Source organism: Paramormyrops kingsleyae, chromosome 4 (assembly GCF_048594095.1).
Source record: "Paramormyrops kingsleyae isolate MSU_618 chromosome 4, PKINGS_0.4, whole genome shotgun sequence".
Classification (NCBI taxonomy): Eukaryota; Metazoa; Chordata; class Actinopteri; order Osteoglossiformes; family Mormyridae; genus Paramormyrops; species Paramormyrops kingsleyae.
Window position 1 is genome coordinate 45735292 of NC_132800.1, and position 18981 is coordinate 45754272.

Here is an 18981-nt window from a genome sequence, read left to right on the forward strand (position 1 = left end):
TACGATTGCTACGAGTACTTTCTGCAAAAGTGGGCTGGGACTGCCGTCGTTGTACAAATAAAGGTAATTTGTGAAATGAAAGGGGAGTGACATCGTTCAATTCGTGGCAAGACGCAGGGCCCTCTGGAAAAAGTGAAAGTAAGAAAAAGTTTACGGCACTTAGCAATCCCAGGCAGTCTCCCAACCAAGTACTAACCAAGCCCGGCCCCGCTTAGCTTCCGAGATCAGACGAGATCGGGCGCAGTCGGAACGGTATGGCCGTAAGCAAGGGAAGCGGCCAGAATCAGCACTTTTGTTTTCAGTTGAGGGTTTATTGAGAGTCGCACCGAGAAAAGAGCAGACATCGATGCGGCATTGATGTCAAGATGTCTTTGAGAAAGTCGTTATTAAAATGAGGAAGAAAGCGGTGAGTTGTATGCGATTGCTACGAGTACTTTCTGCAAAAGTGGGCGGGGACTGCCGTCGTTGTACAAATAAAGATACTTTGTGAAATGATAGGGGAGTGACAGCTTTAAATTCGTGGCAAGACGCTGGGCCCTCGGGATAAAGTGAAAGTAAGAAAAAGCTTACGGCACTTGGTAATCCCAAGCAGTCTCCCAACCACGTACTAACCAAGCCCGGTCCCGCTTAGCTTCCGAGATCAGACGAGATCGGGCGCAGTCGGAACAGTATGGCCATAAGCGAGGGAAGCGGCCAGAATCAGCACTTTTGTTTTCAGTTGAGGGTTTATTGAGAGTCGCACCGAGAGAAGAGCAGACGTCGATGCGGCATTGATGTCAAGATGTCTTTGAGAAAGTCGTTATTAAAATGAGGAAGAAAGCGGTGAGTTGTATGCGATTGCTACGAGTACTTTCTGCAAAAGTGGGCGGGGACTTCCGTCGTTGTACAAATAAAGATACTTTGTGAAATGATAGGGGAGTGACAGCTTTACATTCGTGGCAAGACGCAGGGCCCTCTGGATAAGGTGAAACTAAGAAAAAGCTTACGGCACTTGGTATTCCCAGGCAGTCTCCCAACCAAGTACTAACCAAGCCCGGCCCCACTTAGCTTCTGAGATCAGACGAGATCAGGCGCAGTCGGAACGGTATGGCCGTAAGCGAGAGAAGGGGCCAGAATCAGCCCTTTTGTTTTCAGTTGAGGGTTTATTGAGAGTCGCACCGAGAGAAGAGCAGACGTCGATGCGGCATTGATGTCAAGATGTCTTTGAGAAAGTCGTTATTAAAATGAGGAAGAAAGCGGTGAGTTGTATGCGATTGCTACGAGTACTTTCTGCAAAAGTGGCCGGGGACTGCCGTCGTTGTACAAATAAAGATACTTTGTGAAATGATAGGGGAGTGACAGCTTTACATTCGTGGCAAGACGCAGGGCCCTCTGGATAAGGTGAAACTAAGAAAAAGCTTACGGCACTTGGTATTCCCAGGCAGTCTCCCAACCAAGTACTAACCAGGCCCGGCCCCGCTTAGCTTCCGAGATCAGACGAGATCGGGCGCAGTCGGAACGGTATGGCCGTAAGCGAGGGAAGCGGCCAGAATCAGCCCTTTTGTTTTCAGTTGAGGGTTTATTGAGAGTCGCACCGAGAGAAGAGCAGACGTCGATGCGGCATTGATGTCAAGATGTCTTTGAGAAAGTCGTTCTTAAAATGAGGAAGAAAGCGGTGAGTTGTATACGATTGCTACGAGTACTTTCTGCAAAAGTGGGCTGGGACTGCCGTCGTTGTACAAATAAAGGTAATTTGTGAAATGAAAGGGGAGTGACATCGTTCAATTCGTGGCAAGACGCAGGGCCCTCTGGAAAAAGTGAAAGTAAGAAAAAGTTTACGGCACTTAGCAATCCCAGGCAGTCTCCCAACCAAGTACTAACCAAGCCCGGCCCCGCTTAGCTTCCGAGATCAGACGAGATCGGGCGCAGTCGAAACAGTATGGGCGTAAGCGAGGGAAGCGGCCAGAATCAGCACTTTTGTTTTCAGTTGAGGGTTTATTGAGAGTCGCACCGAGAGAAGAGCAGACGTCGATGCGGCATTGATGTCAAGATGTCTTTGAGAAAGTCGTTATTAAAATGAGGAAGAAAGCGGTGAGTTGTATACGATTGCCACGAGTACTTTCTGCAAAAGTGGGCGGGGACTGCCGTCGTTGTACAAATAAAGTTAATTTGCGAAATGAAAGGGGAGTGACATCTTTACATTCGTGGCAAGACGCAGGGCCCTCTGGATAAGTTTAAAGTAAGAAACAGCTTACGGCACTTGGTAATCCCAGGCAGTCTCCCAACCAAGTACTAACCAAGCCCGGCCCCGCATAGTTTCCGAGATCAGACGAAATCGGGCGCAGTCGGAACGGTATGGCCGTTAGCGAGGGAAGCGGCCAGAATCAGGACCTTTGTTTTCAGTTGAGGGTTAATTGAGAGTCGCACCGAGAGAAGAGCAGACATCGATGCGGCATTGATGTCAAGATGTCTTTGAGAAAGTCGTTGTATACGATTGTTACGAGTTCTTTCTGCAAAATTGGGCGGGGACTGCCGTCTTTGTTCAAATAAAGGTAATTTGTGAAATGAAAGGGTAGTGACATCTTTACATTCGTGGCAAGACGCAGGGCCCTCTGGATAAGGTGAAACTAAGAAAAAGCTTACGGCACTTGGTATTCCCAGGCAGTCTCCCAACCAAGTACTAACCAAGCCCGGCCCCGCTTAGCTTCCGAGATCAAACGAGATCGGGCGCAGTCGGAACGGTATGGCCGTAAGCGAGGGAAGCGGCCAGAATCAGCACTTTTGTTTTCAGTTGAGGGTTTATTGAGAGTCGCACCGAGAGAAGAGCAGACGTCGATGCGGCATTGATGTCAAGATGTCTTTGAGAAAGTCGTTATTAAAATGAGGAAGAAATCGGTGAGTTGTATACGATTGCTACGAGTACTTTCTGCAAAAGTGGGCGGGGACTGCCGTCTTTGTACAAATAAAGGTAATTTGTGAAATGAAAGGGTAGTGACATCTTTACATTCGTGGCAAGACGCAGGGCCCTCTGGATAAGGTGAAACTAAGAAAAAGCTTACGGCACTTGGTATTCCCAGGCAGTCTCCCAACCAAGTACTAACCAAGCCCGGCCCCGCTTAGCTTCCGAGATCAGACGAGATCGGGCGCAGTCGGAACGGTATGGCCGTAAGCAAGGGAAGCGGCCAGAATCAGCACTTTTGTTTTCAGTTGAGGGTTTATTGAGAGTCGCACCGAGAGAAGAGCAGACGTCGATGCGGCATTGATGTCAAGATGTCTTTGAGAACGTCGTTATTAAAATGAGGAAGAAATCGGTGAGTTGTATACGATTGCTACGAGTACTTTCTGCAAAAGTGGGCGGGGACTGCCGTCTTTGTACAAATAAAGGTAATTTGTGAAATGAAAGGGTAGTGACATCTTTACATTCGTGGCAAGACGCAGGGCCATCTGGATAAGGTGAAACTAAGAAAAAGCTTACGGCACTTGGTATTCCCAGGCAGTCTGCCAACCAAGTACTAACCAAGCCCGGCCCCGCTTAGCTTCCGAGATCAGACGAGATCGGGCGCAGTCGGAACGGTATGGCCGTAAGCAAGGGAAGCGGCCAGAATCAGCACTTTTGTTTTCAGTTGAGGGTTTATTGAGAGTCGCACCGAGAGAAGAGCAGACGTCGATGCGGCATTGATGTCAAGATGTCTTTGAGAAAGTCGTTATTAAAATGAGGAAGAAATCGGTGAGTTGTATACGATTGCTACGAGTACTTTCTGCAAAAGTGGGCGGGGACTGCCGTCTTTGTACAAATAAAGGTAATTTGTGAAATGAAAGGGTAGTGACATCTTTACATTCGTGGCAAGACGCAGGGCCCTCTGGATAAGGTGAAACTAAGAAAAAGCCTACGGCACTTGGTATTCCCAGGCAGTCTCCCAACCAAGTACTAACCAAGCCCGGCCCCGCTTAGCTTCCGAGATCAGACGAGATCGGGCGCAGTCGGAACGGTATGGCCGTAAGCGAGGGAAGCGGCCAGAATCAGCACTTTTGTTTTCAGTTGAGGGTTTATTGAGAGTCGCACCGAGAGAAGAGCAGACGTCGATGCGGCATTGATGTCAAGATGTCTTTGAGAAAGTCGTTATTAAAATGAGGAAGAAATCGGTGAGTTGTATACGATTGCTACGAGTACTTTCTGCAAAAGTGGGCGGGGACTGCCGTCTTTGTACAAATAAAGGTAATTTGTGAAATGAAAGGGTAGTGACATCTTTACATTCGTGGCAAGACGCAGGGCCCTCTGGATAAGGTGAAACTAAGAAAAAGCTTACGGCACTTGGTATTCCCAGGCAGTCTCCCAACCAAGTACTAACCAAGCCCGGCCCCGCTTAGCTTCCGAGATCAGACGAGATCGGGCGCAGTCGGAACGGTATGGCCGTAAGCGAGGGAAGCGGCCAGAATCAGCACTTTTGTTTTCAGTTGAGGGTTTATTGAGAGTCGCACCGAGAGAAGAGCAGACGTCGATGCGGCATTGATGTCAAGATGTCTTTGAGAAAGTCGTTATTAAAATGAGGAAGAAATCGGTGAGTTGTATACGATTGCTACGAGTACTTTCTGCAAAAGTGGGCGGGGACTGCCGTCTTTGTACAAATAAAGGTAATTTGTGAAATGAAAGGGTAGTGACATCTTTACATTCGTGGCAAGACGCAGGGCCCTCTGGATAAGGTGAAACTAAGAAAAAGCTTACGGCACTTGGTATTCCCAGGCAGTCTCCCAACCAAGTACTAACCAAGCCCGGCCCCGCTTAGCTTCCGAGATCAGACGAGATCGGGCGCAGTCGGAACGGTATGGCCGTAAGCGAGGGAAGCGGCCAGAATCAGCACTTTTGTTTTCAGTTGAGGGTTTATTGAGAGTCGCACCGAGAGAAGAGCAGACGTCGATGCGGCATTGATGTCAAGATGTCTTTGAGAAAGTCGTTATTAAAATGAGGAAGAAATCGGTGAGTTGTATACGATTGCTACGAGTACTTTCTGCAAAAGTGGGCGGGGACTGCCGTCTTTGTACAAATAAAGGTAATTTGTGAAATGAAAGGGTAGTGACATCTTTACATTCGTGGCAAGACGCAGGGCCCTCTGGATAAGGTGAAACTAAGAAAAAGCTTACGGCACTTGGTATTCCCAGGCAGTCTCCCAACCAAGTACTAACCAAGCCCGGCCCCGCTTAGCTTCCGAGATCAGACGAGATCGGGCGCAGTCGGAACGGTATGGCCGTAAGCGAGGGAAGCGGCCAGAATCAGCACTTTTGTTTTCAGTTGAGGGTTTATTGAGAGTCGCACCGAGAGAAGAGCAGACGTCGATGCGGCATTGATGTCAAGATGTCTTTGAGAAAGTCGTTATTAAAATGAGGAAGAAATCGGTGAGTTGTATACGATTGCTACGAGTACTTTCTGCAAAAGTGGGCGGGGACTGCCGTCTTTGTACAAATAAAGGTAATTTGTGAAATGAAAGGGTAGTGACATCTTTACATTCGTGGCAAGACGCAGGGCCCTCTGGATAAGGTGAAACTAAGAAAAAGCTTACGGCACTTGGTATTCCCAGGCAGTCTCCCAACCAAGTACTAACCAAGCCCGGCCCCGCTTAGCTTCCGAGATCAGACGAGATCGGGCGCAGTCGGAACGGTATGGCCGTAAGCGAGGGAAGCGGCCAGAATCAGCACTTTTGTTTTCAGTTGAGGGTTTATTGAGAGTCGCACCGAGAGAAGAGCAGACGTCGATGCGGCATTGATGTCAAGATGTCTTTGAGAAAGTCGTTATTAAAATGAGGAAGAAATCGGTGAGTTGTATACGATTGCTACGAGTACTTTCTGCAAAAGTGGGCGGGGACTGCCGTCTTTGTACAAATAAAGGTAATTTGTGAAATGAAAGGGTAGTGACATCTTTACATTCGTGGCAAGACGCAGGGCCCTCTGGATAAGGTGAAACTAAGAAAAAGCTTACGGCACTTGGTATTCCCAGGCAGTCTCCCAACCAAGTACTAACCAAGCCCGGCCCCGCTTAGCTTCCGAGATCAGACGAGATCGGGCGCAGTCGGAACGGTATGGCCGTAAGCGAGGGAAGCGGCCAGAATCAGCACTTTTGTTTTCAGTTGAGGGTTTATTGAGAGTCGCACCGAGAGAAGAGCAGACGTCGATGCGGCATTGATGTCAAGATGTCTTTGAGAAAGTCGTTATTAAAATGAGGAAGAAATCGGTGAGTTGTATACGATTGCTACGAGTACTTTCTGCAAAAGTGGGCGGGGACTGCCGTCTTTGTACAAATAAAGGTAATTTGTGAAATGAAAGGGTAGTGACATCTTTACATTCGTGGCAAGACGCAGGGCCCTCTGGATAAGGTGAAACTAAGAAAAAGCTTACGGCACTTGGTATTCCCAGGCAGTCTCCCAACCAAGTACTAACCAAGCCCGGCCCCGCTTAGCTTCCGAGATCAGACGAGATCGGGCGCAGTCGGAACGGTATGGCCGTAAGCGAGGGAAGCGGCCAGAATCAGCACTTTTGTTTTCAGTTGAGGGTTTATTGAGAGTCGCACCGAGAGAAGAGCAGACGTCGATGCGGCATTGATGTCAAGATGTCTTTGAGAAAGTCGTTATTAAAATGAGGAAGAAATCGGTGAGTTGTATACGATTGCTACGAGTACTTTCTGCAAAAGTGGGCGGGGACTGCCGTCTTTGTACAAATAAAGGTAATTTGTGAAATGAAAGGGTAGTGACATCTTTACATTCGTGGCAAGACGCAGGGCCCTCTGGATAAGGTGAAACTAAGAAAAAGCTTACGGCACTTGGTATTCCCAGGCAGTCTCCCAACCAAGTACTAACCAAGCCCGGCCCCGCTTAGCTTCCGAGATCAGACGAGATCGGGCGCAGTCGGAACGGTATGGCCGTAAGCGAGGGAAGCGGCCAGAATCAGCACTTTTGTTTTCAGTTGAGGGTTTATTGAGAGTCGCACCGAGAGAAGAGCAGACGTCGATGCGGCATTGATGTCAAGATGTCTTTGAGAAAGTCGTTATTAAAATGAGGAAGAAATCGGTGAGTTGTATACGATTGCTACGAGTACTTTCTGCAAAAGTGGGCGGGGACTGCCGTCTTTGTACAAATAAAGGTAATTTGTGAAATGAAAGGGTAGTGACATCTTTACATTCGTGGCAAGACGCAGGGCCCTCTGGATAAGGTGAAACTAAGAAAAAGCTTACGGCACTTGGTATTCCCAGGCAGTCTCCCAACCAAGTACTAACCAAGCCCGGCCCCGCTTAGCTTCCGAGATCAGACGAGATCGGGCGCAGTCGGAACGGTATGGCCGTAAGCGAGGGAAGCGGCCAGAATCAGCACTTTTGTTTTCAGTTGAGGGTTTATTGAGAGTCGCACCGAGAGAAGAGCAGACGTCGATGCGGCATTGATGTCAAGATGTCTTTGAGAAAGTCGTTATTAAAATGAGGAAGAAATCGGTGAGTTGTATACGATTGCTACGAGTACTTTCTGCAAAAGTGGGCGGGGACTGCCGTCTTTGTACAAATAAAGGTAATTTGTGAAATGAAAGGGTAGTGACATCTTTACATTCGTGGCAAGACGCAGGGCCCTCTGGATAAGGTGAAACTAAGAAAAAGCTTACGGCACTTGGTATTCCCAGGCAGTCTCCCAACCAAGTACTAACCAAGCCCGGCCCCGCTTAGCTTCCGAGATCAGACGAGATCGGGCGCAGTCGGAACGGTATGGCCGTAAGCGAGGGAAGCGGCCAGAATCAGCACTTTTGTTTTCAGTTGAGGGTTTATTGAGAGTCGCACCGAGAGAAGAGCAGACGTCGATGCGGCATTGATGTCAAGATGTCTTTGAGAAAGTCGTTATTAAAATGAGGAAGAAATCGGTGAGTTGTATACGATTGCTACGAGTACTTTCTGCAAAAGTGGGCGGGGACTGCCGTCTTTGTACAAATAAAGGTAATTTGTGAAATGAAAGGGTAGTGACATCTTTACATTCGTGGCAAGACGCAGGGCCCTCTGGATAAGGTGAAACTAAGAAAAAGCTTACGGCACTTGGTATTCCCAGGCAGTCTCCCAACCAAGTACTAACCAAGCCCGGCCCCGCTTAGCTTCCGAGATCAGACGAGATCGGGCGCAGTCGGAACGGTATGGCCGTAAGCGAGGGAAGCGGCCAGAATCAGCACTTTTGTTTTCAGTTGAGGGTTTATTGAGAGTCGCACCGAGAGAAGAGCAGACGTCGATGCGGCATTGATGTCAAGATGTCTTTGAGAAAGTCGTTATTAAAATGAGGAAGAAATCGGTGAGTTGTATACGATTGCTACGAGTACTTTCTGCAAAAGTGGGCGGGGACTGCCGTCTTTGTACAAATAAAGGTAATTTGTGAAATGAAAGGGTAGTGACATCTTTACATTCGTGGCAAGACGCAGGGCCCTCTGGATAAGGTGAAACTAAGAAAAAGCTTACGGCACTTGGTATTCCCAGGCAGTCTCCCAACCAAGTACTAACCAAGCCCGGCCCCGCTTAGCTTCCGAGATCAGACGAGATCGGGCGCAGTCGGAACGGTATGGCCGTAAGCGAGGGAAGCGGCCAGAATCAGCACTTTTGTTTTCAGTTGAGGGTTTATTGAGAGTCGCACCGAGAGAAGAGCAGACGTCGATGCGGCATTGATGTCAAGATGTCTTTGAGAAAGTCGTTATTAAAATGAGGAAGAAATCGGTGAGTTGTATACGATTGCTACGAGTACTTTCTGCAAAAGTGGGCGGGGACTGCCGTCTTTGTACAAATAAAGGTAATTTGTGAAATGAAAGGGTAGTGACATCTTTACATTCGTGGCAAGACGCAGGGCCCTCTGGATAAGGTGAAACTAAGAAAAAGCTTACGGCACTTGGTATTCCCAGGCAGTCTCCCAACCAAGTACTAACCAAGCCCGGCCCCGCTTAGCTTCCGAGATCAGACGAGATCGGGCGCAGTCGGAACGGTATGGCCGTAAGCGAGGGAAGCGGCCAGAATCAGCACTTTTGTTTTCAGTTGAGGGTTTATTGAGAGTCGCACCGAGAGAAGAGCAGACGTCGATGCGGCATTGATGTCAAGATGTCTTTGAGAAAGTCGTTATTAAAATGAGGAAGAAATCGGTGAGTTGTATACGATTGCTACGAGTACTTTCTGCAAAAGTGGGCGGGGACTGCCGTCTTTGTACAAATAAAGGTAATTTGTGAAATGAAAGGGTAGTGACATCTTTACATTCGTGGCAAGACGCAGGGCCCTCTGGATAAGGTGAAACTAAGAAAAAGCTTACGGCACTTGGTATTCCCAGGCAGTCTCCCAACCAAGTACTAACCAAGCCCGGCCCCGCTTAGCTTCCGAGATCAGACGAGATCGGGCGCAGTCGGAACGGTATGGCCGTAAGCGAGGGAAGCGGCCAGAATCAGCACTTTTGTTTTCAGTTGAGGGTTTATTGAGAGTCGCACCGAGAGACGAGCAGACGTCGATGCGGCATTGATGTCAAGATGTCTTTGAGAAAGTCGTTATTAAAATGAGGAAGAAATCGGTGAGTTGTATACGATTGCTACGAGTACTTTCTGCAAAAGTGGGCGGGGACTGCCGTCTTTGTACAAATAAAGGTAATTTGTGAAATGAAAGGGTAGTGACATCTTTACATTCGTGGCAAGACGCAGGGCCCTCTGGATAAGGTGAAACTAAGAAAAAGCTTACGGCACTTGGTATTCCCAGGCAGTCTCCCAACCAAGTACTAACCAAGCCCGGCCCCGCTTAGCTTCCGAGATCAGACGAGATCGGGCGCAGTCGGAACGGTATGGCCGTAAGCGAGGGAAGCGGCCAGAATCAGCACTTTTGTTTTCAGTTGAGGGTTTATTGAGAGTCGCACCGAGAGAAGAGCAGACGTCGATGCGGCATTGATGTCAAGATGTCTTTGAGAAAGTCGTTATTAAAATGAGGAAGAAATCGGTGAGTTGTATACGATTGCTACGAGTACTTTCTGCAAAAGTGGGCGGGGACTGCCGTCTTTGTACAAATAAAGGTAATTTGTGAAATGAAAGGGTAGTGACATCTTTACATTCGTGGCAAGACGCAGGGCCCTCTGGATAAGGTGAAACTAAGAAAAAGCTTACGGCACTTGGTATTCCCAGGCAGTCTCCCAACCAAGTACTAACCAAGCCCGGCCCCGCTTAGCTTCCGAGATCAGACGAGATCGGGCGCAGTCGGAACGGTATGGCCGTAAGCGAGGGAAGCGGCCAGAATCAGCACTTTTGTTTTCAGTTGAGGGTTTATTGAGAGTCGCACCGAGAGAAGAGCAGACGTCGATGCGGCATTGATGTCAAGATGTCTTTGAGAAAGTCGTTATTAAAATGAGGAAGAAATCGGTGAGTTGTATACGATTGCTACGAGTACTTTCTGCAAAAGTGGGCGGGGACTGCCGTCTTTGTACAAATAAAGGTAATTTGTGAAATGAAAGGGTAGTGACATCTTTACATTCGTGGCAAGACGCAGGGCCCTCTGGATAAGGTGAAACTAAGAAAAAGCTTACGGCACTTGGTATTCCCAGGCAGTCTCCCAACCAAGTACTAACCAAGCCCGGCCCCGCTTAGCTTCCGAGATCAGACGAGATCGGGCGCAGTCGGAACGGTATGGCCGTAAGCGAGGGAAGCGGCCAGAATCAGCACTTTTGTTTTCAGTTGAGGGTTTATTGAGAGTCGCACCGAGAGAAGAGCAGACGTCGATGCGGCATTGATGTCAAGATGTCTTTGAGAAAGTCGTTATTAAAATGAGGAAGAAATCGGTGAGTTGTATACGATTGCTACGAGTACTTTCTGCAAAAGTGGGCGGGGACTGCCGTCTTTGTACAAATAAAGGTAATTTGTGAAATGAAAGGGTAGTGACATCTTTACATTCGTGGCAAGACGCAGGGCCCTCTGGATAAGGTGAAACTAAGAAAAAGCTTACGGCACTTGGTATTCCCAGGCAGTCTCCCAACCAAGTACTAACCAAGCCCGGCCCCGCTTAGCTTCCGAGATCAGACGAGATCGGGCGCAGTCGGAACGGTATGGCCGTAAGCGAGGGAAGCGGCCAGAATCAGCACTTTTGTTTTCAGTTGAGGGTTTATTGAGAGTCGCACCGAGAGAAGAGCAGACGTCGATGCGGCATTGATGTCAAGATGTCTTTGAGAAAGTCGTTATTAAAATGAGGAAGAAATCGGTGAGTTGTATACGATTGCTACGAGTACTTTCTGCAAAAGTGGGCGGGGACTGCCGTCTTTGTACAAATAAAGGTAATTTGTGAAATGAAAGGGTAGTGACATCTTTACATTCGTGGCAAGACGCAGGGCCCTCTGGATAAGGTGAAACTAAGAAAAAGCCTACGGCACTTGGTATTCCCAGGCAGTCTCCCAACCAAGTACTAACCAAGCCCGGCCCCGCTTAGCTTCCGAGATCAGACGAGATCGGGCGCAGTCGGAACGGTATGGCCGTAAGCGAGGGAAGCGGCCAGAATCAGCACTTTTGTTTTCAGTTGAGGGTTTATTGAGAGTCGCACCGAGAGAAGAGCAGACGTCGATGCGGCATTGATGTCAAGATGTCTTTGAGAAAGTCGTTATTAAAATGAGGAAGAAATCGGTGAGTTGTATACGATTGCTACGAGTACTTTCTGCAAAAGTGGGCGGGGACTGCCGTCTTTGTACAAATAAAGGTAATTTGTGAAATGAAAGGGTAGTGACATCTTTACATTCGTGGCAAGACGCAGGGCCCTCTGGATAAGGTGAAACTAAGAAAAAGCTTACGGCACTTGGTATTCCCAGGCAGTCTCCCAACCAAGTACTAACCAAGCCCGGCCCCGCTTAGCTTCCGAGATCAGACGAGATCGGGCGCAGTCGGAACGGTATGGCCGTAAGCGAGGGAAGCGGCCAGAATCAGCACTTTTGTTTTCAGTTGAGGGTTTATTGAGAGTCGCACCGAGAGAAGAGCAGACGTCGATGCGGCATTGATGTCAAGATGTCTTTGAGAAAGTCGTTATTAAAATGAGGAAGAAATCGGTGAGTTGTATACGATTGCTACGAGTACTTTCTGCAAAAGTGGGCGGGGACTGCCGTCTTTGTACAAATAAAGGTAATTTGTGAAATGAAAGGGTAGTGACATCTTTACATTCGTGGCAAGACGCAGGGCCCTCTGGATAAGGTGAAACTAAGAAAAAGCTTACGGCACTTGGTATTCCCAGGCAGTCTCCCAACCAAGTACTAACCAAGCCCGGCCCCGCTTAGCTTCCGAGATCAGACGAGATCGGGCGCAGTCGGAACGGTATGGCCGTAAGCGAGGGAAGCGGCCAGAATCAGCACTTTTGTTTTCAGTTGAGGGTTTATTGAGAGTCGCACCGAGAGAAGAGCAGACGTCGATGCGGCATTGATGTCAAGATGTCTTTGAGAAAGTCGTTATTAAAATGAGGAAGAAATCGGTGAGTTGTATACGATTGCTACGAGTACTTTCTGCAAAAGTGGGCGGGGACTGCCGTCTTTGTACAAATAAAGGTAATTTGTGAAATGAAAGGGTAGTGACATCTTTACATTCGTGGCAAGACGCAGGGCCCTCTGGATAAGGTGAAACTAAGAAAAAGCCTACGGCACTTGGTATTCCCAGGCAGTCTCCCAACCAAGTACTAACCAAGCCCGGCCCCGCTTAGCTTCCGAGATCAGACGAGATCGGGCGCAGTCGGAACGGTATGGCCGTAAGCAAGGGAAGCGGCCAGAATCAGCACTTTTGTTTTCAGTTGAGGGTTTATTGAGAGTCGCACCGAGAGAAGAGCAGACGTCGATGCGGCATTGATGTCAAGATGTCTTTGAGAAAGTCGTTATTAAAATGAGGAAGAAATCGGTGAGTTGTATACGATTGCTACGAGTACTTTCTGCAAAAGTGGGCGGGGACTGCCGTCTTTGTACAAATAAAGGTAATTTGTGAAATGAAAGGGTAGTGACATCTTTACATTCGTGGCAAGACGCAGGGCCCTCTGGATAAGGTGAAACTAAGAAAAAGCTTACGGCACTTGGTATTCCCAGGCAGTCTCCCAACCAAGTACTAACCAAGCCCGGCCCCGCTTAGCTTCCGAGATCAGACGAGATCGGGCGCAGTCGGAACGGTATGGCCGTAAGCGAGGGAAGCGGCCAGAATCAGCACTTTTGTTTTCAGTTGAGGGTTTATTGAGAGTCGCACCGAGAGAAGAGCAGACGTCGATGCGGCATTGATGTCAAGATGTCTTTGAGAAAGTCGTTATTAAAATGAGGAAGAAATCGGTGAGTTGTATACGATTGCTACGAGTACTTTCTGCAAAAGTGGGCGGGGACTGCCGTCTTTGTACAAATAAAGGTAATTTGTGAAATGAAAGGGTAGTGACATCTTTACATTCGTGGCAAGACGCAGGGCCCTCTGGATAAGGTGAAACTAAGAAAAAGCTTACGGCACTTGGTATTCCCAGGCAGTCTCCCAACCAAGTACTAACCAAGCCCGGCCCCGCTTAGCTTCCGAGATCAGACGAGATCGGGCGCAGTCGGAACGGTATGGCCGTAAGCGAGGGAAGCGGCCAGAATCAGCACTTTTGTTTTCAGTTGAGGGTTTATTGAGAGTCGCACCGAGAGAAGAGCAGACGTCGATGCGGCATTGATGTCAAGATGTCTTTGAGAAAGTCGTTATTAAAATGAGGAAGAAATCGGTGAGTTGTATACGATTGCTACGAGTACTTTCTGCAAAGTGGGCGGGACTGCCGTCTTTGTACAAATAAAGGTAATTTGTGAAATGAAAGGGTAGTGACATCTTTACATTCGTGGCAAGACGCAGGGCCCTCTGGATAAGGTGAAACTAAGAAAAAGCTTACGGCACTTGGTATTCCCAGGCAGTCTCCCAACCAAGTACTAACCAAGCCCGGCCCCGCTTAGCTTCCGAGATCAGACGAGATCGGGCGCAGTCGGAACGGTATGGCCGTAAGCGAGGGAAGCGGCCAGAATCAGCACTTTGTTTTCAGTTGAGGGTTTATTGAGAGTCGCACCGAGAGAAGAGCAGACGTCGATGCGGCATTGATGTCAAGATGTCTTTGAGAAAGTCGTTATTAAAATGAGGAAGAAATCGGTGAGTTGTATACGATTGCTACGAGTACTTTCTGCAAAAGTGGGCGGGGACTGCCGTCTTTGTACAAATAAAGGTAATTTGTGAAATGAAAGGGTAGTGACATCTTTACATTCGTGGCAAGACGCAGGGCCCTCTGGATAAGGTGAAACTAAGAAAAAGCTTACGGCACTTGGTATTCCCAGGCAGTCTCCCAACCAAGTACTAACCAAGCCCGGCCCCGCTTAGCTTCCCGAGATCAGACGAGATCGGGCGCAGTCGGAACGGTATGGCCGTAAGCGAGGGAAGCGGCCAGAATCAGCACTTTTGTTTTCAGTTGAGGGTTTATTGAGAGTCGCACCGAGAGAAGAGCAGACGTCGATGCGGCATTGATGTCAAGATGTCTTTGAGAAGTCTTATTAAAATGAGGAAGAAATCGGTGAGTTGTATACGATTGCTACGAGTACTTTCTGCAAAAGTGGGCGGGGACTGCCGTCTTTGTACAAATAAAGGTAATTTGTGAAATGAAAGGGTAGTGACATCTTTACATTCGTGGCAAGACGCAGGGCCCTCTGGATAAGGTGAAACTAAGAAAAAGCTTACGGCACTTGGTATTCCCAGGCAGTCTCCCAACCAAGTACTAACCAAGCCCGGCCCCGCTTAGCTTCCGAGATCAGACGAGATCGGGCGCAGTCGGAACGGTATGGCCGTAAGCGAGGGAAGCGGCCAGAATCAGCACTTTTGTTTTCAGTTGAGGGTTTATTGAGAGTCGCACCGAGAGAAGAGCAGACGTCGATGCGGCATTGATGTCAAGAATGTCTTTTGAGAAAGTCGTTATTAAAATGAGGAAGAAATCGGTGAGTTGTATACGATTGCTACGAGTACTTTCTGCAAAAAGTGGGCGGGGACTGCCGTCTTTGTACAAATAAAGGTAATTTGTGAAATGAAAGGGTAGTGACATCTTTACATTCGTGGCAAGACGCAGGGCCCTCTGGATAAGGTGAAACTAAGAAAAAGCTTACGGCACTTGGTATTCCCAGGCAGTCTCCCAACCAAGTACTAACCAAGCCCGGCCCCGCTTAGCTTCCGAGATCAGACGAGATCGGGCGCAGTCGGAACGGTATGGCCGTAAGCGAGGGAAGCGGCCAGAATCAGCACTTTTGTTTTCAGTTGAGGGTTTATTGAGAGTCGCACCGAGAGAAGAGCAGACGTCGATGCGGCATTGATGTCAAGATGTCTTTGAGAAAGTCGTTATTAAAATGAGGAAGAAATCGGTGAGTTGTATACGATTGCTACGAGTACTTTCTGCAAAAGTGGGCGGGGACTGCCGTCTTTGTACAAATAAAGGTAATTTGTGAAATGAAAGGGTAGTGACATCTTTACATTCGTGGCAAGACGCAGGGCCCTCTGGATAAGGTGAAACTAAGAAAAAGCTTACGGCACTTGGTATTCCCAGGCAGTCTCCCAACCAAGTACTAACCAAGCCCGGCCCCGCTTAGCTTCCGAGATCAGACGAGATCGGGCGCAGTCGGAACGGTATGGCCGTAAGCGAGGGAAGCGGCCAGAATCAGCACTTTTGTTTTCAGTTGAGGGTTTATTGAGAGTCGCACCGAGAGAAGAGCAGACGTCGATGCGGCATTGATGTCAAGATGTCTTTGAGAAAGTCGTTATTAAAATGAGGAAGAAATCGGTGAGTTGTATACGATTGCTACGAGTACTTTCTGCAAAAGTGGGCGGGGACTGCCGTCTTTGTACAAATAAAGGTAATTTGTGAAATGAAAGGGTAGTGACATCTTTACATTCGTGGCAAGACGCAGGGCCCTCTGGATAAGGTGAAACTAAGAAAAAGCTTACGGCACTTGGTATTCCCAGGCAGTCTCCCAACCAAGTACTAACCAAGCCCGGCCCCGCTTAGCTTCCGAGATCAGACGAGATCGGGCGCAGTCGGAACGGTATGGCCGTAAGCGAGGGAAGCGGCCAGAATCAGCACTTTTGTTTTCAGTTGAGGGTTTATTGAGAGTCGCACCGAGAGAAGAGCAGACGTCGATGCGGCATTGATGTCAAGATGTCTTTGAGAAAGTCGTTATTAAAATGAGGAAGAAATCGGTGAGTTGTATACGATTGCTACGAGTACTTTCTGCAAAAGTGGGCGGGGACTGCCGTCTTTGTACAAATAAAGGTAATTTGTGAAATGAAAGGGTAGTGACATCTTTACATTCGTGGCAAGACGCAGGGCCCTCTGGATAAGGTGAAACTAAGAAAAGCTTACGGCACTTGGTATTCCCAGGCAGTCTCCCAACCAAGTACTAACCAAGCCCGGCCCCGCTTAGCTTCCGAGATCAGACGAGATCGGGCGCAGTCGGAACGGTATGGCCGTAAGCGAGGGAAGCGGCCAGAATCAGCACTTTTGTTTTCAGTTGAGGGTTTATTGAGAGTCGCACCGAGAGAAGAGCAGACGTCGATGCGGCATTGATGTCAAGATGTCTTTGAGAAAGTCGTTATTAAAATGAGGAAGAAATCGGTGAGTTGTATACGATTGCTACGAGTACTTTCTGCAAAAGTGGGCGGGGACTGCCGTCTTTGTACAAATAAAGGTAATTTGTGAAATGAAAGGGTAGTGACATCTTTACATTCGTGGCAAGACGCAGGGCCCTCTGGATAAGGTGAAACTAAGAAAAAGCTTACGGCACTTGGTATTCCCAGGCCAGTCTCCCAACCAAGTACTAACCAAGCCCGGCCCCGCTTAGCTTCCGAGATCAGACGAGATCGGGCGCAGTCGGAACGGTATGGCCGTAAGCGAGGGAAGCGGCCAGAATCAGCACTTTTGTTTTCAGTTGAGGGTTTATGAGAGTCGCACCGAGAGAAGAGCAGACGTCGATGCGGCATTGATGTCAAGATGTCTTTGAGAAAGTCGTTATTAAAATGAGGAAGAAATCGGTGAGTTGTATACGATTGCTACGAGTACTTTCTGCAAAGTGGGCGGGGACTGCCGTCTTTGTACAAATAAAGGTAATTTGTGAAATGAAAGGGTAGTGACATCTTTACATTCGTGGCAAGACGCAGGGCCCTCTGGATAAGGTGAAACTAAGAAAAAGCTTACGGCACTTGGTATTCCCAGGCAGTCTCCCAACCAAGTACTAACCAAGCCCGGCCCCGCTTAGCTTCCGAGATCAGACGAGATCGGGCGCAGTCGGAACGGTATGGCCGTAAGCGAGGGAAGCGGCCAGAATCAGCACTTTTGTTTTCAGTTGAGGGTTTATTGAGAGTCGCACCGAGAGAAGAGCAGACGTCGATGCGGCATTGATGTCAAGATGTCTTTGAGAAAGTCGTTATTAAAATGAGGAAGAAATCGGTGAGTTGTATACGATTGCTACGAGTACTTTCTGCAAAAGTGGGCGGGGACTGCCGTCTTTGTACAAATAAAGGTAATTTGTGAAATGAAAGGGTAGTGACATCTTTACATTCGTGGCAAGACGCAGGGCCCTCTGGATAAGGTGAAACTAAGAAAAAGCTTACGGCACTTGGTATTCCCAGGCAGTCTCCCAACCAAGTACTAACCAAGCCCGGCCCCGCTTAGCTTCCGAGATCAGACGAGATCGGGCGCAGTCGGAACGGTATGGCCGTAAGCGAGGGAAGCGGCCAGAATCAGCACTTTTGTTTTCAGTTGAGGGTTTATTGAGAGTCGCACCGAGAGAAGAGCAGACGTCGATGCGGCATTGATGTCAAGATGTCTTTGAGAAAGTCGTTATTAAAATGAGGAAGAAATCGGTGAGTTGTATAGATTGCTACGAGTACTTTCTGCAAAAGTGGGCGGGGACTGCCGTCTTTGTACATAATAAAGGTAATTTGTGAAATGAAAGGGTAGTGACATCTTTACATTCGTGGCAAGACGCAGGGCCCTCTGGATAAGGTGAAACTAAGAAAAAGCTTACGGCACTTGGTATTCCCAGGCAGTCTCCCAACCAAGTACTAACCAAGCCCGGCCCCGCTTAGCTTCCGAGATCAGACGAGATCGGGCGCAGTCGGAACGGTATGGCCGTAAGCGAGGGAAGCGGCCAGAATCAGCACTTTTGTTTTCAGTTGAGGGTTTATTGAGAGTCGCACCGAGAGAAGAGCAGACGTCGATGCGGCATGATGTCAAGATGTCTTTGAGAAAGTCGTTATTAAAATGAGGAAGAAATCGGTGAGTTGTATACGATTGCTACGAGTACTTTCTGCAAAAGTGGGCGGGGACTGCCGTCTTTGTACAAATAAAGGTAATTTGTGAAATGAAAGGGTAGTGACATCTTTACATTCGTGGCAAGACGCAGGGCCCTCTGGATAAGGTGAAACTAAGAAAAAGCTTACGGCACTTGGTATTCCAGGCAGTCTCCCAACCAAGTACTAACAAGCCCGGCCCCGCTTAGCTTCCGAGATCAGACGAGATCGGGCGCAGTCGGAACGGTATGGCCGTAAGCGAGGGAAGCGGCCAGAATCAGCACTTTTGTTTCAGTTGAGGGTTTATTGAGAGTCGCACCGAGAGAAGAGCAGACGTCGATGCGGCATTGATGTCAAGATGTCTTTGAGAAAGTCGTTATTAAAATGAGGAAGAAATCGGTGAGTTGTATACGATTGCTACGAGTACTTTCTGCAAAAGTGGGCGGGGACTGCCGTCTTTGTACAAATAAAGGTAATTGTGAAATGAAAGGGTAGTGACATCTTTACATTCGTGGCAAGACGCAGGGCCCTCTGGATAAGGTGAAACTAAGAAAAGCTTACGGCACTTGGTATTCCCAGGCAGCTCCCAACCAAGTACTAACCAAGCCCGGACCCCGCTTAGCTTCCGAGATCAGACGAGATCTGGCGCAGGTCGAGGAACGGTATGGCCGTAAGCGAGGGGAAGCGGCCAGAATCAGCACTTCT

General features: G+C 48.4%; 40 non-coding genes and 6 pseudogenes across 40 annotated transcripts; all 46 read right to left on the minus strand.

The window, feature by feature from the left end:
* Nucleotides 1-147: 147 nt before the first annotated feature.
* LOC140590201 (5S ribosomal RNA) lies at nucleotides 148-266 on the minus strand (annotated as a pseudogene).
* A 297-nt stretch (nucleotides 267-563) lies between these two features.
* On the minus strand, nucleotides 564-682 carry LOC140590168 (5S ribosomal RNA; annotated as a pseudogene).
* Nucleotides 683-979: 297 nt separating this feature from the next.
* LOC140589557 (5S ribosomal RNA) lies at nucleotides 980-1098 on the minus strand. Its single transcript, XR_011990736.1, has one exon. It is a non-coding gene; the product is annotated as a 5S ribosomal RNA (ribosomal RNA).
* A 297-nt stretch (nucleotides 1099-1395) lies between these two features.
* Nucleotides 1396-1514, minus strand: LOC140589574 (5S ribosomal RNA). The gene has a single exon (XR_011990753.1). It is a non-coding gene; the product is annotated as a 5S ribosomal RNA (ribosomal RNA).
* A 297-nt stretch (nucleotides 1515-1811) lies between these two features.
* Nucleotides 1812-1930, minus strand: LOC140590367 (5S ribosomal RNA; annotated as a pseudogene).
* Nucleotides 1931-2227: 297 nt separating this feature from the next.
* LOC140590342 (5S ribosomal RNA) lies at nucleotides 2228-2346 on the minus strand (annotated as a pseudogene).
* A 269-nt stretch (nucleotides 2347-2615) lies between these two features.
* Nucleotides 2616-2734, minus strand: LOC140589137 (5S ribosomal RNA). Its single transcript, XR_011990314.1, has one exon. It is a non-coding gene; the product is annotated as a 5S ribosomal RNA (ribosomal RNA).
* Nucleotides 2735-3031: 297 nt separating this feature from the next.
* On the minus strand, nucleotides 3032-3150 carry LOC140590723 (5S ribosomal RNA). The gene has a single exon (XR_011991560.1). It is a non-coding gene; the product is annotated as a 5S ribosomal RNA (ribosomal RNA).
* A 297-nt stretch (nucleotides 3151-3447) lies between these two features.
* On the minus strand, nucleotides 3448-3566 carry LOC140589612 (5S ribosomal RNA). The gene has a single exon (XR_011990791.1). It is a non-coding gene; the product is annotated as a 5S ribosomal RNA (ribosomal RNA).
* Nucleotides 3567-3863: 297 nt separating this feature from the next.
* On the minus strand, nucleotides 3864-3982 carry LOC140589349 (5S ribosomal RNA). Its single transcript, XR_011990528.1, has one exon. It is a non-coding gene; the product is annotated as a 5S ribosomal RNA (ribosomal RNA).
* Nucleotides 3983-4279: 297 nt separating this feature from the next.
* On the minus strand, nucleotides 4280-4398 carry LOC140590734 (5S ribosomal RNA). The gene has a single exon (XR_011991571.1). It is a non-coding gene; the product is annotated as a 5S ribosomal RNA (ribosomal RNA).
* A 297-nt stretch (nucleotides 4399-4695) lies between these two features.
* LOC140590745 (5S ribosomal RNA) lies at nucleotides 4696-4814 on the minus strand. Its single transcript, XR_011991582.1, has one exon. It is a non-coding gene; the product is annotated as a 5S ribosomal RNA (ribosomal RNA).
* Nucleotides 4815-5111: 297 nt separating this feature from the next.
* LOC140590757 (5S ribosomal RNA) lies at nucleotides 5112-5230 on the minus strand. The gene has a single exon (XR_011991594.1). It is a non-coding gene; the product is annotated as a 5S ribosomal RNA (ribosomal RNA).
* Nucleotides 5231-5527: 297 nt separating this feature from the next.
* Nucleotides 5528-5646, minus strand: LOC140590768 (5S ribosomal RNA). The gene has a single exon (XR_011991605.1). It is a non-coding gene; the product is annotated as a 5S ribosomal RNA (ribosomal RNA).
* Nucleotides 5647-5943: 297 nt separating this feature from the next.
* LOC140590779 (5S ribosomal RNA) lies at nucleotides 5944-6062 on the minus strand. Its single transcript, XR_011991616.1, has one exon. It is a non-coding gene; the product is annotated as a 5S ribosomal RNA (ribosomal RNA).
* A 297-nt stretch (nucleotides 6063-6359) lies between these two features.
* Nucleotides 6360-6478, minus strand: LOC140590790 (5S ribosomal RNA). Its single transcript, XR_011991627.1, has one exon. It is a non-coding gene; the product is annotated as a 5S ribosomal RNA (ribosomal RNA).
* Nucleotides 6479-6775: 297 nt separating this feature from the next.
* LOC140590801 (5S ribosomal RNA) lies at nucleotides 6776-6894 on the minus strand. Its single transcript, XR_011991638.1, has one exon. It is a non-coding gene; the product is annotated as a 5S ribosomal RNA (ribosomal RNA).
* A 297-nt stretch (nucleotides 6895-7191) lies between these two features.
* LOC140589111 (5S ribosomal RNA) lies at nucleotides 7192-7310 on the minus strand. Its single transcript, XR_011990288.1, has one exon. It is a non-coding gene; the product is annotated as a 5S ribosomal RNA (ribosomal RNA).
* A 297-nt stretch (nucleotides 7311-7607) lies between these two features.
* LOC140589122 (5S ribosomal RNA) lies at nucleotides 7608-7726 on the minus strand. Its single transcript, XR_011990299.1, has one exon. It is a non-coding gene; the product is annotated as a 5S ribosomal RNA (ribosomal RNA).
* A 297-nt stretch (nucleotides 7727-8023) lies between these two features.
* On the minus strand, nucleotides 8024-8142 carry LOC140589133 (5S ribosomal RNA). The gene has a single exon (XR_011990310.1). It is a non-coding gene; the product is annotated as a 5S ribosomal RNA (ribosomal RNA).
* Nucleotides 8143-8439: 297 nt separating this feature from the next.
* LOC140589144 (5S ribosomal RNA) lies at nucleotides 8440-8558 on the minus strand. Its single transcript, XR_011990321.1, has one exon. It is a non-coding gene; the product is annotated as a 5S ribosomal RNA (ribosomal RNA).
* A 297-nt stretch (nucleotides 8559-8855) lies between these two features.
* On the minus strand, nucleotides 8856-8974 carry LOC140589155 (5S ribosomal RNA). The gene has a single exon (XR_011990332.1). It is a non-coding gene; the product is annotated as a 5S ribosomal RNA (ribosomal RNA).
* Nucleotides 8975-9271: 297 nt separating this feature from the next.
* LOC140589167 (5S ribosomal RNA) lies at nucleotides 9272-9390 on the minus strand. Its single transcript, XR_011990344.1, has one exon. It is a non-coding gene; the product is annotated as a 5S ribosomal RNA (ribosomal RNA).
* Nucleotides 9391-9687: 297 nt separating this feature from the next.
* On the minus strand, nucleotides 9688-9806 carry LOC140589178 (5S ribosomal RNA). The gene has a single exon (XR_011990355.1). It is a non-coding gene; the product is annotated as a 5S ribosomal RNA (ribosomal RNA).
* Nucleotides 9807-10103: 297 nt separating this feature from the next.
* LOC140589189 (5S ribosomal RNA) lies at nucleotides 10104-10222 on the minus strand. Its single transcript, XR_011990366.1, has one exon. It is a non-coding gene; the product is annotated as a 5S ribosomal RNA (ribosomal RNA).
* Nucleotides 10223-10519: 297 nt separating this feature from the next.
* On the minus strand, nucleotides 10520-10638 carry LOC140589200 (5S ribosomal RNA). Its single transcript, XR_011990377.1, has one exon. It is a non-coding gene; the product is annotated as a 5S ribosomal RNA (ribosomal RNA).
* Nucleotides 10639-10935: 297 nt separating this feature from the next.
* Nucleotides 10936-11054, minus strand: LOC140589211 (5S ribosomal RNA). Its single transcript, XR_011990388.1, has one exon. It is a non-coding gene; the product is annotated as a 5S ribosomal RNA (ribosomal RNA).
* Nucleotides 11055-11351: 297 nt separating this feature from the next.
* LOC140589350 (5S ribosomal RNA) lies at nucleotides 11352-11470 on the minus strand. Its single transcript, XR_011990529.1, has one exon. It is a non-coding gene; the product is annotated as a 5S ribosomal RNA (ribosomal RNA).
* Nucleotides 11471-11767: 297 nt separating this feature from the next.
* On the minus strand, nucleotides 11768-11886 carry LOC140589222 (5S ribosomal RNA). Its single transcript, XR_011990399.1, has one exon. It is a non-coding gene; the product is annotated as a 5S ribosomal RNA (ribosomal RNA).
* Nucleotides 11887-12183: 297 nt separating this feature from the next.
* LOC140589233 (5S ribosomal RNA) lies at nucleotides 12184-12302 on the minus strand. The gene has a single exon (XR_011990410.1). It is a non-coding gene; the product is annotated as a 5S ribosomal RNA (ribosomal RNA).
* Nucleotides 12303-12599: 297 nt separating this feature from the next.
* LOC140589351 (5S ribosomal RNA) lies at nucleotides 12600-12718 on the minus strand. The gene has a single exon (XR_011990530.1). It is a non-coding gene; the product is annotated as a 5S ribosomal RNA (ribosomal RNA).
* A 297-nt stretch (nucleotides 12719-13015) lies between these two features.
* Nucleotides 13016-13134, minus strand: LOC140589244 (5S ribosomal RNA). The gene has a single exon (XR_011990421.1). It is a non-coding gene; the product is annotated as a 5S ribosomal RNA (ribosomal RNA).
* A 297-nt stretch (nucleotides 13135-13431) lies between these two features.
* Nucleotides 13432-13550, minus strand: LOC140589255 (5S ribosomal RNA). Its single transcript, XR_011990432.1, has one exon. It is a non-coding gene; the product is annotated as a 5S ribosomal RNA (ribosomal RNA).
* Nucleotides 13551-13845: 295 nt separating this feature from the next.
* LOC140589266 (5S ribosomal RNA) lies at nucleotides 13846-13964 on the minus strand. The gene has a single exon (XR_011990443.1). It is a non-coding gene; the product is annotated as a 5S ribosomal RNA (ribosomal RNA).
* Nucleotides 13965-14260: 296 nt separating this feature from the next.
* LOC140589847 (5S ribosomal RNA) lies at nucleotides 14261-14380 on the minus strand. The gene has a single exon (XR_011991026.1). It is a non-coding gene; the product is annotated as a 5S ribosomal RNA (ribosomal RNA).
* Nucleotides 14381-14675: 295 nt separating this feature from the next.
* On the minus strand, nucleotides 14676-14794 carry LOC140589278 (5S ribosomal RNA). Its single transcript, XR_011990455.1, has one exon. It is a non-coding gene; the product is annotated as a 5S ribosomal RNA (ribosomal RNA).
* Nucleotides 14795-15094: 300 nt separating this feature from the next.
* On the minus strand, nucleotides 15095-15213 carry LOC140589289 (5S ribosomal RNA). Its single transcript, XR_011990466.1, has one exon. It is a non-coding gene; the product is annotated as a 5S ribosomal RNA (ribosomal RNA).
* Nucleotides 15214-15510: 297 nt separating this feature from the next.
* LOC140589300 (5S ribosomal RNA) lies at nucleotides 15511-15629 on the minus strand. Its single transcript, XR_011990477.1, has one exon. It is a non-coding gene; the product is annotated as a 5S ribosomal RNA (ribosomal RNA).
* A 297-nt stretch (nucleotides 15630-15926) lies between these two features.
* LOC140589311 (5S ribosomal RNA) lies at nucleotides 15927-16045 on the minus strand. The gene has a single exon (XR_011990488.1). It is a non-coding gene; the product is annotated as a 5S ribosomal RNA (ribosomal RNA).
* A 296-nt stretch (nucleotides 16046-16341) lies between these two features.
* Nucleotides 16342-16460, minus strand: LOC140589322 (5S ribosomal RNA). The gene has a single exon (XR_011990499.1). It is a non-coding gene; the product is annotated as a 5S ribosomal RNA (ribosomal RNA).
* A 297-nt stretch (nucleotides 16461-16757) lies between these two features.
* On the minus strand, nucleotides 16758-16877 carry LOC140589851 (5S ribosomal RNA). Its single transcript, XR_011991030.1, has one exon. It is a non-coding gene; the product is annotated as a 5S ribosomal RNA (ribosomal RNA).
* A 295-nt stretch (nucleotides 16878-17172) lies between these two features.
* On the minus strand, nucleotides 17173-17291 carry LOC140589333 (5S ribosomal RNA). Its single transcript, XR_011990511.1, has one exon. It is a non-coding gene; the product is annotated as a 5S ribosomal RNA (ribosomal RNA).
* A 297-nt stretch (nucleotides 17292-17588) lies between these two features.
* LOC140589344 (5S ribosomal RNA) lies at nucleotides 17589-17707 on the minus strand. Its single transcript, XR_011990523.1, has one exon. It is a non-coding gene; the product is annotated as a 5S ribosomal RNA (ribosomal RNA).
* Nucleotides 17708-18004: 297 nt separating this feature from the next.
* LOC140589355 (5S ribosomal RNA) lies at nucleotides 18005-18123 on the minus strand. Its single transcript, XR_011990534.1, has one exon. It is a non-coding gene; the product is annotated as a 5S ribosomal RNA (ribosomal RNA).
* Nucleotides 18124-18419: 296 nt separating this feature from the next.
* LOC140590242 (5S ribosomal RNA) lies at nucleotides 18420-18536 on the minus strand (annotated as a pseudogene).
* A 294-nt stretch (nucleotides 18537-18830) lies between these two features.
* Nucleotides 18831-18952, minus strand: LOC140590373 (5S ribosomal RNA; annotated as a pseudogene).
* Between the last annotated feature and the right edge of the window lie 29 nt (nucleotides 18953-18981).